Source organism: Danio rerio, chromosome 10 (genome assembly GCF_049306965.1).
Source record: "Danio rerio strain Tuebingen ecotype United States chromosome 10, GRCz12tu, whole genome shotgun sequence".
NCBI lineage: Eukaryota > Metazoa > Chordata > Actinopteri > Cypriniformes > Danionidae > Danio > Danio rerio.
The window spans coordinates 15,987,715-16,001,802 of NC_133185.1; the positions used below are offsets into that span (position 1 = coordinate 15,987,715).

General features: G+C 34.3%; 1 protein-coding gene and 1 long non-coding RNA gene across 3 annotated transcripts in view; one reads left to right on the forward strand and one right to left on the reverse strand.

Moving 5' to 3' along the window:
• LOC141376324 (uncharacterized) overlaps nucleotides 1-14,088 on the forward strand; it is a 356,966-nt gene that overhangs the window by 49,992 nt on the left and 292,886 nt on the right. The window lies entirely within an intron of this gene.
• Nucleotides 1-14,088, reverse strand: part of LOC108191548 (uncharacterized) — a 187,239-nt gene that overhangs the window by 1,275 nt on the left and 171,876 nt on the right. Inside the window, exon 1 of one of the 2 annotated variants that reach the window (XM_068223918.2) lies at nucleotides 9-192. The exons of the other annotated variant lie outside the window; for it this stretch is intronic. The gene's annotated coding sequence lies outside the window, so the exon portion shown is untranslated. Of the gene's footprint in view, nucleotides 1-8; nucleotides 193-14,088 lie in introns of those variants that run through there. 2 annotated transcript variants of the gene reach the window in all.

Genomic DNA, 14,088 nt, shown 5'->3' on the forward strand with positions numbered 1-14,088 from the left:
GGACAGACCGTTTTTAAAGCAGTTTTGTTTGTATAAATGTATTAAGGGTTTGGTCACCCTAAGTAGGAGAGACAAATACTTAGCGAATGAGGAAGAATTTAATGATTAAGATTTAAATTGCGAGTAAATAGCAAGTCCAAACTTCAAGCACACAGTGTGTGACCGAACGGAGACAGTGACGCCAGTGACGTCACTCGAGCATGCGCATCAACAAATCAACCTGTTATACAATAACTTGCCTAATTCGCCTAACCTGCCTAGTTAACTTAATTAACCTAGTTAAGCCTTTAAATGTCACTTTAAGCTGTATAGAAGTGTCGTTATTAAAATGAAATGAGTTATTAAAATTATTATGTTTAGAAATGTTTTGAAAAAATCTTCTTTCGGTTAAACAGAAATTGGGGAAAAAATAAACAAGCGGTCTAATAATTTAGGGAGCTAATGCTTGCGGTAGAGGGTTAAATCCTGATTCAGAATTACAACATTATCTAAAAAAATTAACATCTACACCAAAGAGTAACAAGTAAACATTGTTAGCCCTACTGTTAAATTTGAATTCTTTTAAAAATACTTTTCGGGTGCTGTTTAACGGCGAGACTTTTTCTAAAAAACTTCTAGTTTTATGGACAAATTTCTAATAACTAATTTCTTTTGCCTTTGCTTGGTAGTCTGTACATAAAATTTTATTACACTGCAAAGCCCAAAAAGTTAACTCAAACCATTTGAGATAACTGATTGCAACAAACCATTTAAGTAAAAAAAAAATAATAATAATCATAATGAGTACTGCGAACTTAATTCATTTGAATAAATGAAGCAACTTGAGTACAGTAAAACCAGATTAATGAAGAGAACTCAAATCAACTGAATACTGTTAAACCCAATAGGTTAGGGCAACTCAAATTATTTGAGGAAACTGATTGCAAAAAACCCGAGATACTGTTAACTGAGTTATGTATTGAGTTAAACAGCTAACCTATAGGAGTTTGAACTTACTCCATTTCAGTTGAAGTAATGAGGTATTTAATTAACTCATTACCTTCAACACTCTTTTCAAAACTCTTTTCAAACGAGTAGAATCAACTTTCAGTAAATGTTGTGTTCATTACACTCATTTAATTTGATAACTGTTGTGTTTTACAGATATTTTGCAAGATATATAATTTAGCTTAACCACCTATAGCACATGTCTTTGGACTGTGGGGGAAAGCGGAGCACCCGGAGGAAACCCACACCAGCACGGGGAAAACATGCAAACCCCACATATAAATGCCAACTGACCCCGCCAGGACTCAAACCAGCACCTTCTTGCTTTAAGGCGACCACCATGCCGTCCACGTGTGAAAAATCTTAAGAGTGAATTTAGATTTTTTTTTTTATTAATCTAAAGAAATAAATACATATTTAAAACATGATGAATTCATTTATTGTATATAATATAATATATAAATTGTTTAATCTCTAACATGGCAGCTTTTTCCAGCAGTGTGTCACCTTAAATTTACTATTGTAAATTAGCATCTTCAAATCCAGAATCATGAGACAGATTATAAATTCACAGCTGCAATAGACACAAGGCGAGGGGAAAAAAATCAACATATTTTTTTTTTTTTTTAGAAATAATCAATTGCTTTATGTACAAAATGAAGCCAGAATTTCTAAACAACATTATAAACTATCAATTTTAATCAAACAAAGGTCAACTTCTGAGGAAAACAAAAAACAAATAAGTGCATAATGTTGAATTGTAGTAAATATTCAGAATTGTAGTAAATTGATTGTAGTATTATAGTATAGTTGTAGCTATCTACAGTCCCTAGAGACACATGAACTACCAATACCAGAATGCTTAGCGACAATCAACACCTGACTCAGCTGATGTTCATTTAGACACACACTCACAACAGCGGTTCATTCCCACTTATCCCCAGCACTATATATTTCAGTTTGTGTTCCGCACGCTTTGTCTGTTGTTGCATTTTGCCTCGTCTTGGTTTTTGGTAATTTTTTTTATATTTAATTAAAGATAAGTTATGCTGCATTTGGATCTGCACTTTTTCTACACTGCACTACATGACAGTGCATAACAATAGTATTGTGATAACAATTATTTACTTGCAATTACTAGAAATAAAGTAGACTTGCAAGAGAAAAAAGCTTAAGTTCTGATGGAGAAACAAAACTGAATTGGAAAATGACAATTAAATTTTAAAAACAAACAAACAAACAAACAAACAAACAAACAAACAAACAAACAAACAAAAAAGGTCATCTAAAATAAATAAATAAATGACTAACTGAATGAATGAATAAATAAATGAATGAATGAACAAATAAATAAATATAAAATTCTACTGTAAATCTTCAAGTTCAGACTTTATCCCTTGTTTCCCGTTCCCCTTATTGTACTCATTTTCTTGTAGTCCTGTTTATTTTCTCAGGTATGTCTGGTTCCCTTGTCCTTACTTTATCTTCTCTGTGTTTAAATAACTGTGTTTCAGTCAGTCCTTGCCAGTCATTGTTAATGCTCATGTTCGCTTGTGTTTTCAGTCTTTGTTTGGATTATTATTTGTTTGTCCTTGCCACTCGCAAATCTGAGTTTATGTTATTCAACCTGAAAAAAAAATCAGACTTTTTAGATATAACCTCCAAGTTCTATCTCTTTACTCTTACAAAACAAAATAGCAAGCTTGCTAACTAAAGTAAATGATTGAATCAACTACAAACGTAGATTAATGATAATCATAGAGTATCGAATATCAAAAGTATCTTGAACCGTATAATCATCTAAGACAATCCCTGCAGCAGACGCAGCACTCTAATTAAGTTATTATAAAGTCTTACCAAATATGCTTACTGGTATTTATCTCAAATACTTTGATGGTGCAAAGTTAGAAGTCTTCTTATACTGATTAGTTGAAATCCTGGATGTGTGTTAAATGTGTGTGAGCTCTGAAAGCCGCCTGTGCAAATCTGCACTGCATCTGCTCTATTAAATACAACTGATTCATGTACTTGTTCTTTGTTCGCCCAGACTCAGATCTCAGATCTTTCAGGATATGCTAATTATACCGGGTTTGGCGAGACATGACAAAAGAGTGAGACACCTAATCGTGAAAGTCTATTTTTTTTTCTTTATTCGATTATAAAACTTGGCGAACTTCCCTGGAGGTAATTACAATGCTTGAGAACAAGAATTGAACTGAAATTTCTCATAGATTCTGCTTAGGACTTTTCTGAGATTCTAACCAGAGTCCATATTTGGTTTGTAAATAATTCACATTGATTTACATGGAAATCACAATTAGAGAACCATTTAAACATTGAAAGAGTTCTCTAATTCTGTTCAGTGATCTTTTGTAAATAACAATCCAATCCTCCTCATCGACTGCCTCTTTGTCATTTCTGACAGAAATAAATAAATAAAATAGGACAATACCTAAAAGCGGCCATGTGACGATGTGTACAGTAAAAAAGCTAAAAATAAATAAATAAATAAATAAAAAACTAAGTTTTTATAAGCTTTCAACTCCAAATAGTGTGTAATGACAAAAAAAGTGGATGCAAAAAATAAAATGTAAAATATCAATTGGAAGAAAGGGGGATTGTTGTAATCCAGGCACTCGGTATACATACATTTTTATGCAAAGGTTTGGGCACCGCTCTGTGGCTGCATAGTAATGTGCTCTTTCTCTTTAAGAGAAGACAACAGGAAATTCACTGAAATTCATAGTGTTGCAGAACTGAGATGTGTGAAATTCAATTGAAACTGAAAAATGTGCTATGCAAAAGTTTGGGCACCCTCTCTTTTGTGTTGATTTCAAAACCTGTAGTCACTTAAAAGGGTGGTCCACTATGATATCATATTTTAAACTTTAGTTGATGTGTAATGTAGCTGTGTGAACATAAACAACATCTCTGAGTGTAATACACTCAAGTTCAATTCAAACGGAGACAAAGACTTTTACTGAGTGAAGCAGGTCGTACACCAGAAGCGGCGCTCGGCGAAGTGCAGCGCCATGTTTTTAGAATTCTAAACATAGGTTTCTATGAGGGCACACACACACCGGGCCATGACTCAGGACACTGTTCATATTTCTGCCACACCACAGTGTGCCATCTGAACAGTTTCATTTTAAATATCATGCAAATGTGCGCGTCTGATGTGCGATACGTCCAACTGTCATGACCTGCTTTAGCTGAACAAAGCCTACAGCGAATAGAGAGCGAATAGAGCGAATTCAGAGTGCACTGAATCAGGCTCAGGCGCGGTTGGAAGAGGTTTGCCAGAGCGCGGTTTTATTGGGCATTGGCGCGGTATGCTTGTAGTGTGAGTGCAAGCAAGCCTGAGCCCGAAACTGTAGACGAGACGGGACTTTTACAGGACTGTTTCATATGGATTTATTAATCATTTGTACTGTTCAATAAATGCAAACTGTCATAGTTTATTAAAGATGCAAACCCCTCACTGCACCATTGCTGCACCTTTAGCAAACCTCATAATTCCTGCAGCACGAGTACTCTATGGTTGTTTATGAGCATCAAAAGTGGCTGATCTGTTACTGCATCCCAAATGACTATAGCTATGTAACTAAAGAAATGTCCACTGTGCTTAGCAAAAGTGCTTACTGAACAGCGCATCTTCGATGACGTATGCCCAGGCCTGAATGTAATGTGAATGCGGGCCGTCGGGGGAGACAGGAGGGGGGGTCAAGCGTGCTTTGGCCTGGTTCAAGGCAACTGTACATACTGTAGTGTGAGTACACCCTTAATGTCATGTCCATGGTGTGATTTATGCACGTGATGTATGCAATAGTTTTTTATTAATTTATATTGGTTACATGGCAGATATTGCTCTCTCTCGCTAACATGCTTAAATACTTAAAAATAAAAGCATTTTAATCCTTGTGTATGAGATCTAAGGTTTGAGACTTTGCTGAAGTCTGTTCTGAAATAAAAGCATCCGACTTGACATTGATCATCCGACTTGATCATTCGCTATGGTTTTTAATGATACATGACTCGCATTGAAAGGTGAAAATCCAATTTACCTGGTTACATGGCAGACACAAGGGCAGAGATCCAACTTATAACAGATAAGTTACCACAAATGAACAAAACCTGAATCTGATTTGAGTAAATCGGAAACCATGTGATTCTTTTCTTCTTACAGTTTAAGTCAGAATTATTAGCCCCCCTTTCGGTTTTTATTTTTATTTTTATTTTTAATATTTCCCAAATGATGAGCAAAGACATTTTTACAGTATGTCGGATAATATATTTTTTTTCTAGAGAAAGTCGTATTTGTTTTAATTTGACAAGAATAAAAGCAGTTAGGAATTTTTTAAACACCATTTTAAGGACAAAATGATCAGCCCCTATAAGTTTTTTTTTTTTTTTCGATTAGCAAAAAAAAAAAACTTTGTTATACAATAACTTGCCTAATAACCCTAACCTGCCTTATTAATTTAGTTAACCTAGTTAAGCCTTTAAATGTCACTTTAAGCTATATAGAAGTGTCTTGAAAAATATCTAGTAAAATATTTTATACTGTCATCATGGAAAAGATAAAATTAATCAGTTATTAGAAATGAGTTATTAAATCTATTATGTTTAGAAATGTGTTGAAAAAACTTCTCTCTGTTGGACAGAAATTGGGGCAAAAAATAAACTAATAATTCAGGGGGGCTTACAATTCTGACCTCAACTGTACACGTATGAGGGCCATATCAGATCTGTGCCACATGGGAGACAAAAATTGTTATTGAGTCACTTAAACCACGCAGTGTAAATGCAGCCCAATTATGTTTCTCTGTAGTATCATTCGTTTTCTAATATGACACACTTCACTCTAAATTTGTGTTCTTAAACATTCTTTTTTAGAAGTTGACAGCTTAAGTTCTGTGTTTTTCTTGTTTATTGTACATCATCACATACACAGCAAAAAATGGGGACCCAAAACAACTCTATGGGTGTTAATTTCAACACTTTGAAAGTGTCTCATGGGGTCCACTCAAAACAGAGTTAAATCAACACTTTCAAAAGGGTTGGCACATTGACACCGAAGTAAGGGTTAATTTTAACTCTGGGCAGAGTTAAAAAATGTAACTATATTTAACACCGCCTGGTGTAATGTATTGTTAATTTATTCAACTCTCTTGAGTGTAAATATGGTTAAAAGGTCAAATAGAATGTAAATTACAAAAGAAAAAACATTTTATTTGAAAACATTTACCACTTCAACAATTCATTCAGTTTTTAAAATGCAACAATGTCAAATATGCTTTAAATGTTTTATTAGTACAGACAGTATCAACAAAATATATGTGTGACCAGTGCGCAAAAAGGCTGTTTCAGTCCTTTGGTCCAAACTTGATGTTTCATCAGAGCAATTTGAAAGTTCAATATATCGTCACTCATAGTTTTCTTCTGAACACATAGTTTTCTTCTGAAATTACATTTTAAACAACTTGGCGTGCAAATCTTTCACTTCTGGTGTTTCCTTGGTCCTCCATATCAAACACAGCAGTTTAAATGAAGGTATAAATGCTGTAAACTTGTGTGAAAACAAACTGGAGCTAGGAAATCTCATCAAGCATGTCCTGTAAATGAAGTGCTTCCCAGCCACAGGATGACCTTTTTATCCATGACGATGTACAGTAGTAGCTGCTGATCGCTCGTCTGGTGGTTCCTGATGCACGGATATAGGGTGATGCTCATCTAAGAACTCTTCAAGACTCCAGCATGACTAAGAAAAATGTTTGAAAACAAATTGCAATCAAATTCTATGATATATTTAAAAGAACATTTAAAGTAAATAAAACATTCAAGAAATCTAAACTCACCTTTTGAAAATCTTCATGATGGTCCACAACTTGACTCTCCCAGCTGGTTGAGGTGACAGGATATGGAAAAGTAGAAAAAACACATACATCACTGTTGGATCTCCAAAAACAATTAGGTTAACCACTATGACTAGAACTGGAAAAACAGGCAGCTGTCTGTCCAGAATCCTGAATTTAACACAACACTTGGAGCAAAATTTAGAGGAGCTTAAAATCTTTTATATCCTTTAGTGATGCTGACTTCCCCAAAATATTGGCCACAGTGTAAAAAATATCCATAAACTTACAGTTTTCTGTAAGCGTGTGTGTGCGTGTGTGTGTGTGTGTGTGTGTGTGTGTGTGTGTGTGTGTGTGTGTGTGTGTGCGTGTTTCTTTACCAGATTCAACTTGTTAGGCCCTTTCAGGTCCAGTATTGAAGCCACCTTTCCTGGAGTCTAGCAGATGTTTCAAGTCCAAATATAATCTAAAATATTTGGATAAGCAGAAGAGGAAAAGTGCAAAGTAAAGAGCAAAACATTATTTAAGTAATAGTTCACCCACAATACAATACTTATCACCTTTGTGTCATTTGTTATTCTCTAATACCCTCTCAGCTTGTGAAACAAATACAGAACTTTATCAAACATACCTTCATTATTATCACCACATATGACCAAGAAGGTGTGCTTGGTCATTTCACCAACTCTGGAAATACACCATCCGTCTCTAATCAGCCACCGTCACAGGGTCTTGTGTTATTGTATAGAGAACTGTGGCTGTTAAAAAACAACAACACATTAGTATCTAACACATATGCATAACCTTCAGATAAAAAAAGAGAGATAAACATCACAAAGTATGCCTCACACTTTTTCAGATATCTTTTGATTCAGATGTTGATTATTGATAATAAATCTACAAATCAAACCTGTACCATCTTTAGGCTGCTCAAATATGAATCACTTGATTAATTTTACAGACAGGTGGCTGTTTACAACGCACTAATAAAACGGAAATGTTGTGTACAGTACATGCTAAGTTTAGCCTATAGTTTTAAGCACAATATCATGCCGGAGAAAAAGCTTGACTAAGATGTTCCTGACTACAGAAATAGCCTAACTTACTAACGTCAGACATGCCGAGTTGGGAAAAGTCATTTTCGGGGGATACAGAGTTGATTTTCGGGAGAGATGAGTACCTGAAGAGCAATGGGATGAGTTGCGTGCGACGTACCTAAAGAGCGGTGGGGGTGACTTGCGCGTGACGTACCTGAAGAGCTGGGAGGGATGCGGTGGAGAGGGGTGTGCAAAGTGTTTAATGACCGGGCAGGAGACGCGCAATTTCCGTGAGATTATCATTCATTTGCGGGCATCTACTTGGGCATCTGGGAGTCTCTGTGCATTTGCGGGATAATGTTAACATTAGTCCCGCAACTTCCGGGAGACTTCTGTAACGTTAAATGTCTGAGAAAGTGCAAACGCGGTCATTTAAAGACATTAATGTTAACATACCGACTCTAATGGTTGTCAACACTTAATATAATTCAAGCGTACGTTATCACGCGAGTCTATGGACTAACGGTATATGGACGGCCACGAATAAACCAGTTTAAAAGGGCCGCGGTGTTTAAAATAACCAAATTAACGTACACGAATAACAAACAATCATATATTTTAGTCAGGAAGCCTTTTACAAGTAAGTATATGTTCATTTACTCACTAGATATGTTTTAGAAACTCTCCAGAGCTTATGGAAACCGTCCTGTGTCGCCGTTAGCATCCGGGCAGAGTAAGTTAGGCGGCTCCGGGGATTCCCTCGCTAGTTTGCTTCGAATTAAAGGAGAAGTGTCGATTTCATTTTACAGATGGGTAACAACGCACAAAATGGCATTAAGCGTGACAGAAATGTGTTGAACATGTACATTTGATGTTTTTATGCACTATGTATGCGTGAGCATTTATAAAAACATTCTTGAAAAGAATTCAATAGTAATGCAGTTAAGCTAGATACACAAACGACCATGAATGAACCGCAGAAGTTTAAAATTGTCACTCCAATCTAAAGTTATTAACTTAACAATATGTTTACAACTGTATTTCCTTAAAGAAAGTCAGTAAAATACCAACATTTAGGTAGTTTGACTCACCAGTTGCTGTTCTAAACCTTAGATGGAAAATGGCGTCTGGAAAATTCTTCAGTGACTGGGGCTGCATGAATTCCCGGATGTTGGAAATAACACCACCAAGTGTTGAAAAGATAACTCCTTGATTTCGCACTGAATAAAATCAATTCTAACTCTTATTATATTCATTTATCAAAATCTAACTCTTTAACGTCAACACTTTACTCTAAAATGCTTCAACACCGAGAATTTAACTGTGTTGAATTTGCTGTGTACTGTAGCAGCTTTTAGTTCAGTTTACTTTGCTGTTAATAAGCTAGAAGGAGGCAGCTTCCCTCAGTGGAGAGGGTCGCATTGTTTCCCAACTCTAACCTCTTAGTGTTCCTCAAGCAGGTAAGTGGGAAAAAAAATAAAAAAATAAAACTCTAGCAGGTGACACATTATTCCTCTCCATATGCACCAGATGCTTTATCAACACGCTTCACTCTCTAATAACAGTGTGCTTCATCCAGGTGAAGAGTTATGACACACCACCTCTGGTAGACACTTTCCTCTCCTTACTGTATGATAGCAGCATAAATAAATAAATAAATAAATAACTTATACTTGTCGTAGCATGTATATACTGCTACTTTGATTATTTGAACTATATTTGATTAATAGATTAATAATACTTGTGGTAAAACTCGCTAAATTATGAATCTAAATGTTTTACTCTTGGTTTGATAACTTCAAATAGTTGTAAGCAATATTATTATTGTTGTTTTTTATTTTTTTTTTGGAATTTCTATCTAAAAAAAATCTTTCTAAAAAAGTGAATGCTTTATGGTAGACAGAATTTCAATGGATCATCCTTCCTGTTTTTAACATTTAAAAAAATTATTTTAAGTAGCCTTTAAAACCTCTCTTTGATTACTACTTAAAAAACATATCTTACTATTAGTTTAGTTATGCTATTTTTATGCATGTTTCATCAAAACACATTGTATTTATGAAATTAAATTGCTAATATGGGTGAGGAATTATGAAAAGACTCGCCTGAGGTTCATGACCACTGAATGGACAAAAAACTCTCTGATGCTGTTTACTGCTTAGAAGAACTGAGAGCAGTAAGATCACAGGCGGATTTATTTAGATACATGCTGCAGATGTGTGAAATGGTCAGTAAATATGAGCATGTGACTACAAACAAACAAGCAATAAAAAAACTAACTAACTAACTAACTAACTAACTAACTAACTAACTATCTAAACAAATAAATAAATAAATAAATAAATAAATAATAAATGATAAAACAATAATAGAAAGTATTGTTGTTCAAAACCATTAGCAATATACTGTGGAAAATATATATTTTTAGTCAGAATAAAATATTTATTTATTTGTTTTTTGTTATTGTTTTTTTAAGCTTAACAATAATAATTTGATTTATGTGTTTGCTAAAAGTATAAAATGTGATTTCATTAATTTTATTAATTGCTGAAAATACTTGTTTTTTTTAATATTTTGCATTGGTAAACACGTAAATAGGACCTTTCTTTGTTGCTTTATAACAAATTATGGTCCCAAATTATATTAACTACTATGTACTTGCACCCGAAAATAAATGCAATGCACTCACTGTCTTCATAATGTATTGCTGACCTAGGGCAGGTTAAGGTGTAAGGGATATTCTACATTGTAATTCCAAATTACAGAAATTCATAACAGATATAATTACATGCATGTATGTACTCATTCATAAGTACAATGTAAACACATGTATTTACACAATACATACATTGTAACAAATGATTAAATCTAGTGTAAGTACACATTAGTTTAGGCCACCTAATATCAAGTGGAACCCAAATCATTATCATGTTAATGCTAAAGTAAATTAGCATTGTTAATTGCGTTTAGAAGTTTACTAGCAATTTCAAAGTAAAAAAAAAAAAATGTTATCACAAAGCTTTTTTTTTTTTGGCAAAATACTGATAGTGATTTTTATTAATACACAATTAAAGGAGGATACATGTTATTACAGAATAGCTATAACAAATGATCATTATATCACAGGCAAACTATTACATTTAAATATTACCCAAAATGTTCTTGCCCCTGGAAATGGAATGCCATTTCAAGCACGTCATTAAAGATATGCTTTATTTAGGCATTCAAATTTTATGCAGATTCAATCATTTCAGCAGAGCAAAAGGTTGAAATTGCGTTTTGTGATTATTTTTATACTTTCCTACCATAAAATATGCTTGTGACTGAGAAACTCCTAGGTCAGGCGCAAAAAGAGCTGTGTCCACACCTTTTCAGTGCCAGTAGCACTGTTTTAAGACCAAAAAGACACGGCGGTGCAAGCTGTTAATAAATCTCTTATATAGGATCTGAAATGACATGTCATATATGATTTACTGGTAGGCACAGGGACTTGGATGTTCTAAATCCTACCAACCTAATATTTAACATTGTATATAGGGAAAAGTTCATAATGCTAAAATATGGAGTGACAAGAATCTGTTTTAGGTCTTCTGCTATTTTTAGTATGTTTGGCCTTATTACTTGAAAACAATACAAGTTTTCATTGTTATCCTATTGATACTCGGTTATTTATTTCATCAAGACCAGATAGAATTTCTAAAAAGGATGTAATGTATTTAGGGACAGAGACTTGGAGGTTTAAAATATTTATCTGATTATTAAGACAATATATAGAGACTTGGTTAATAATGCTCAAGTATTGAATGCAGTATGTAAGTTTGACACCCAGGGGTTGAACAAGGTATTGCACCCCTGGTTTGAAACACACACAAGACCAGGTTGCCAGATTAACACCAACAATAGATGATTTAAGTTTTGTTTTAAATAAAAGCGACACATGATAGAAGCAATATTTTTCATATTAAAAGGACTTTTTGTCCTAACAACACCTGGAATTTATATTTTAGAAACGACTTCTATTTCTTGCAGCCTCATGTGCTTTATTATGTGTTAAATATTAATGTGGCTTTGAATTTACATGACAGTTATTGCCATATTACTGAAAGCAGCAGCAGATAGTTCACCTTAGAGCTTAAAAAAGTAAGTAAATAAATAAATAAATAAATAAAAAAGTAGGGCTGTCAAATGATTAAACAATTAAGTAATTAAACACAATTTTTTTGTAATTAATCATAATTAATCATGAAATGCCATATTTATTACCGAAATTAAAACACAGGCATATGAGTGCCATTTGAATTTCAAAACAATCAATGCCAATAACAAACAAAAATCATTTTCATGTTGGATTCTAAGTGGACTACAAAATAATCCAAAATACAGGAATTGCAAATATGGAAAATGAAAAATTATAATAATAATAATAAAGTATTGAATACAAACAATTTTATTAATTTTTTTTTACATTAATTATAAAGTAGAAACAATTTAGTTTTGTCCACTTTAACGTTTTTCCAGTTGCTAAGACAGTCCAGTCTGTTGACATTATAGGAGGACAATGTGGCCAAAGGGTACATCAAAGGCAGGTACCAAAGACTATAGATTTCTTACAGGGACTTTTGTCACACCATCTCTAAAGACTCCCACAAAGACTATAGAATACATATAGAATGCCTTAAAGAGACTTTGGACAGTCAGCGATGTCAGGGGTTTGCTCTTGTTGCTAGGAAACATGCGCACACACACACACACACACACATGCATGCACACACACACACACACACACTACACACACACACGCACACACACACAGACAGCGTGTGCAGTACAGTGCACACGGAGAGCGAGGGATCCCTTCAGATTCATCAACATGCAAAATTTGCATGTAGGGGGAAACACGTCAAACTTAATGAAACATTTGAGGGTGCATGGAATCAACTTAAAGGCAGAGAAATGGGCTGTCTTTAACAGCTTGCGACATCTTCTGGCACTTTTTACTGAGTACATTTACATGGACACCTATACTCAGCTTTTATGATTAAGATAATACTGATTAAGAGTCTACCATGCAAGCAGCAATTTTAAATACCTTAAAGGAACACCCGACCCCTGAAATGTGGAGGTTTTTCTTTCCGCTAGCCATGCGGTATGAAATTCCATTAAAACAGCACTCTTCCAGCAGTCCTTACTTCATATTTTCATCTAATAATTTTCACGAGGCATGAACAATATGTTGCTGAATGAAAGTGAACTGCTGAACTGCAGTTAAAGTCTAAAGATTAAAAATGAAACACCTGAAATTGCATGATACTCTGGAGGAAACGCTGGATGGCCTGGTGATGTGACATTAATGGTTTTATACTGTTACTTTCCTTCTAAAAGTGGTTCCTTGGTCTTATTAATATTTCTTTGCATGTTAAACACACGTCGGCCACAACAGGAAATAAAAATCTGCAACTGCGTTAGTTGGGCAATTTTTTTTAACACATTAAATATTTCAAATTAAGCGCGTGCATTAATGCTTTAATTTTGACAGCCCTAAAAAAAAACTGTTTGAAATGGAACTTTAGAACTGTGACTGTGAGCATCTACATTTAATAACGTTAAAGAGGTTTAATGCATTTTAATTAGATTATAATTTATTTATATAATTTAATTAGATTATAATTATCATTGAAGTGCAGCAAGTGCACTATTCTGTGCTTCTAAATGGCTGTTTTTAATTTTTTTAAATTTAATTTTTAATTTTTTGTCATGTTTCGTCTGGTGTGAACAGCTCAGCTGCTTACCACTGCGAATCTTGTCACGTAGTGTGTTGTTAGAATAAGGGGTTACAATGTAACCTGCTCAAATAATGTTCAAGCTCAGAATATTTATATTATTTTTTAATTAATAGCCACTTCACGTGGAACTCTGCGTCTCATTTCGGAGTCTGCTACTGTCCATCGGAGGTCGCATTTCGGTCACAGATGTATGCTTTGAGAGCCTTCCTGAATTAATCACTCCTAGGCAACAGGGGGTGCTGAAATATAATTGGCTAATAGGGCACTGGGCAAGTTAAATGACCAAAACAAAGACAGACATTCCGAGACCTAATAGTCATTTTCAAATCAGAATATCTGACTTCAGCATTATTTTTCAGATAAACAAGAATGTTCACTTAGCATGTTTGTTAAATATATGCAAACATATTATGGTATTTGTATGCT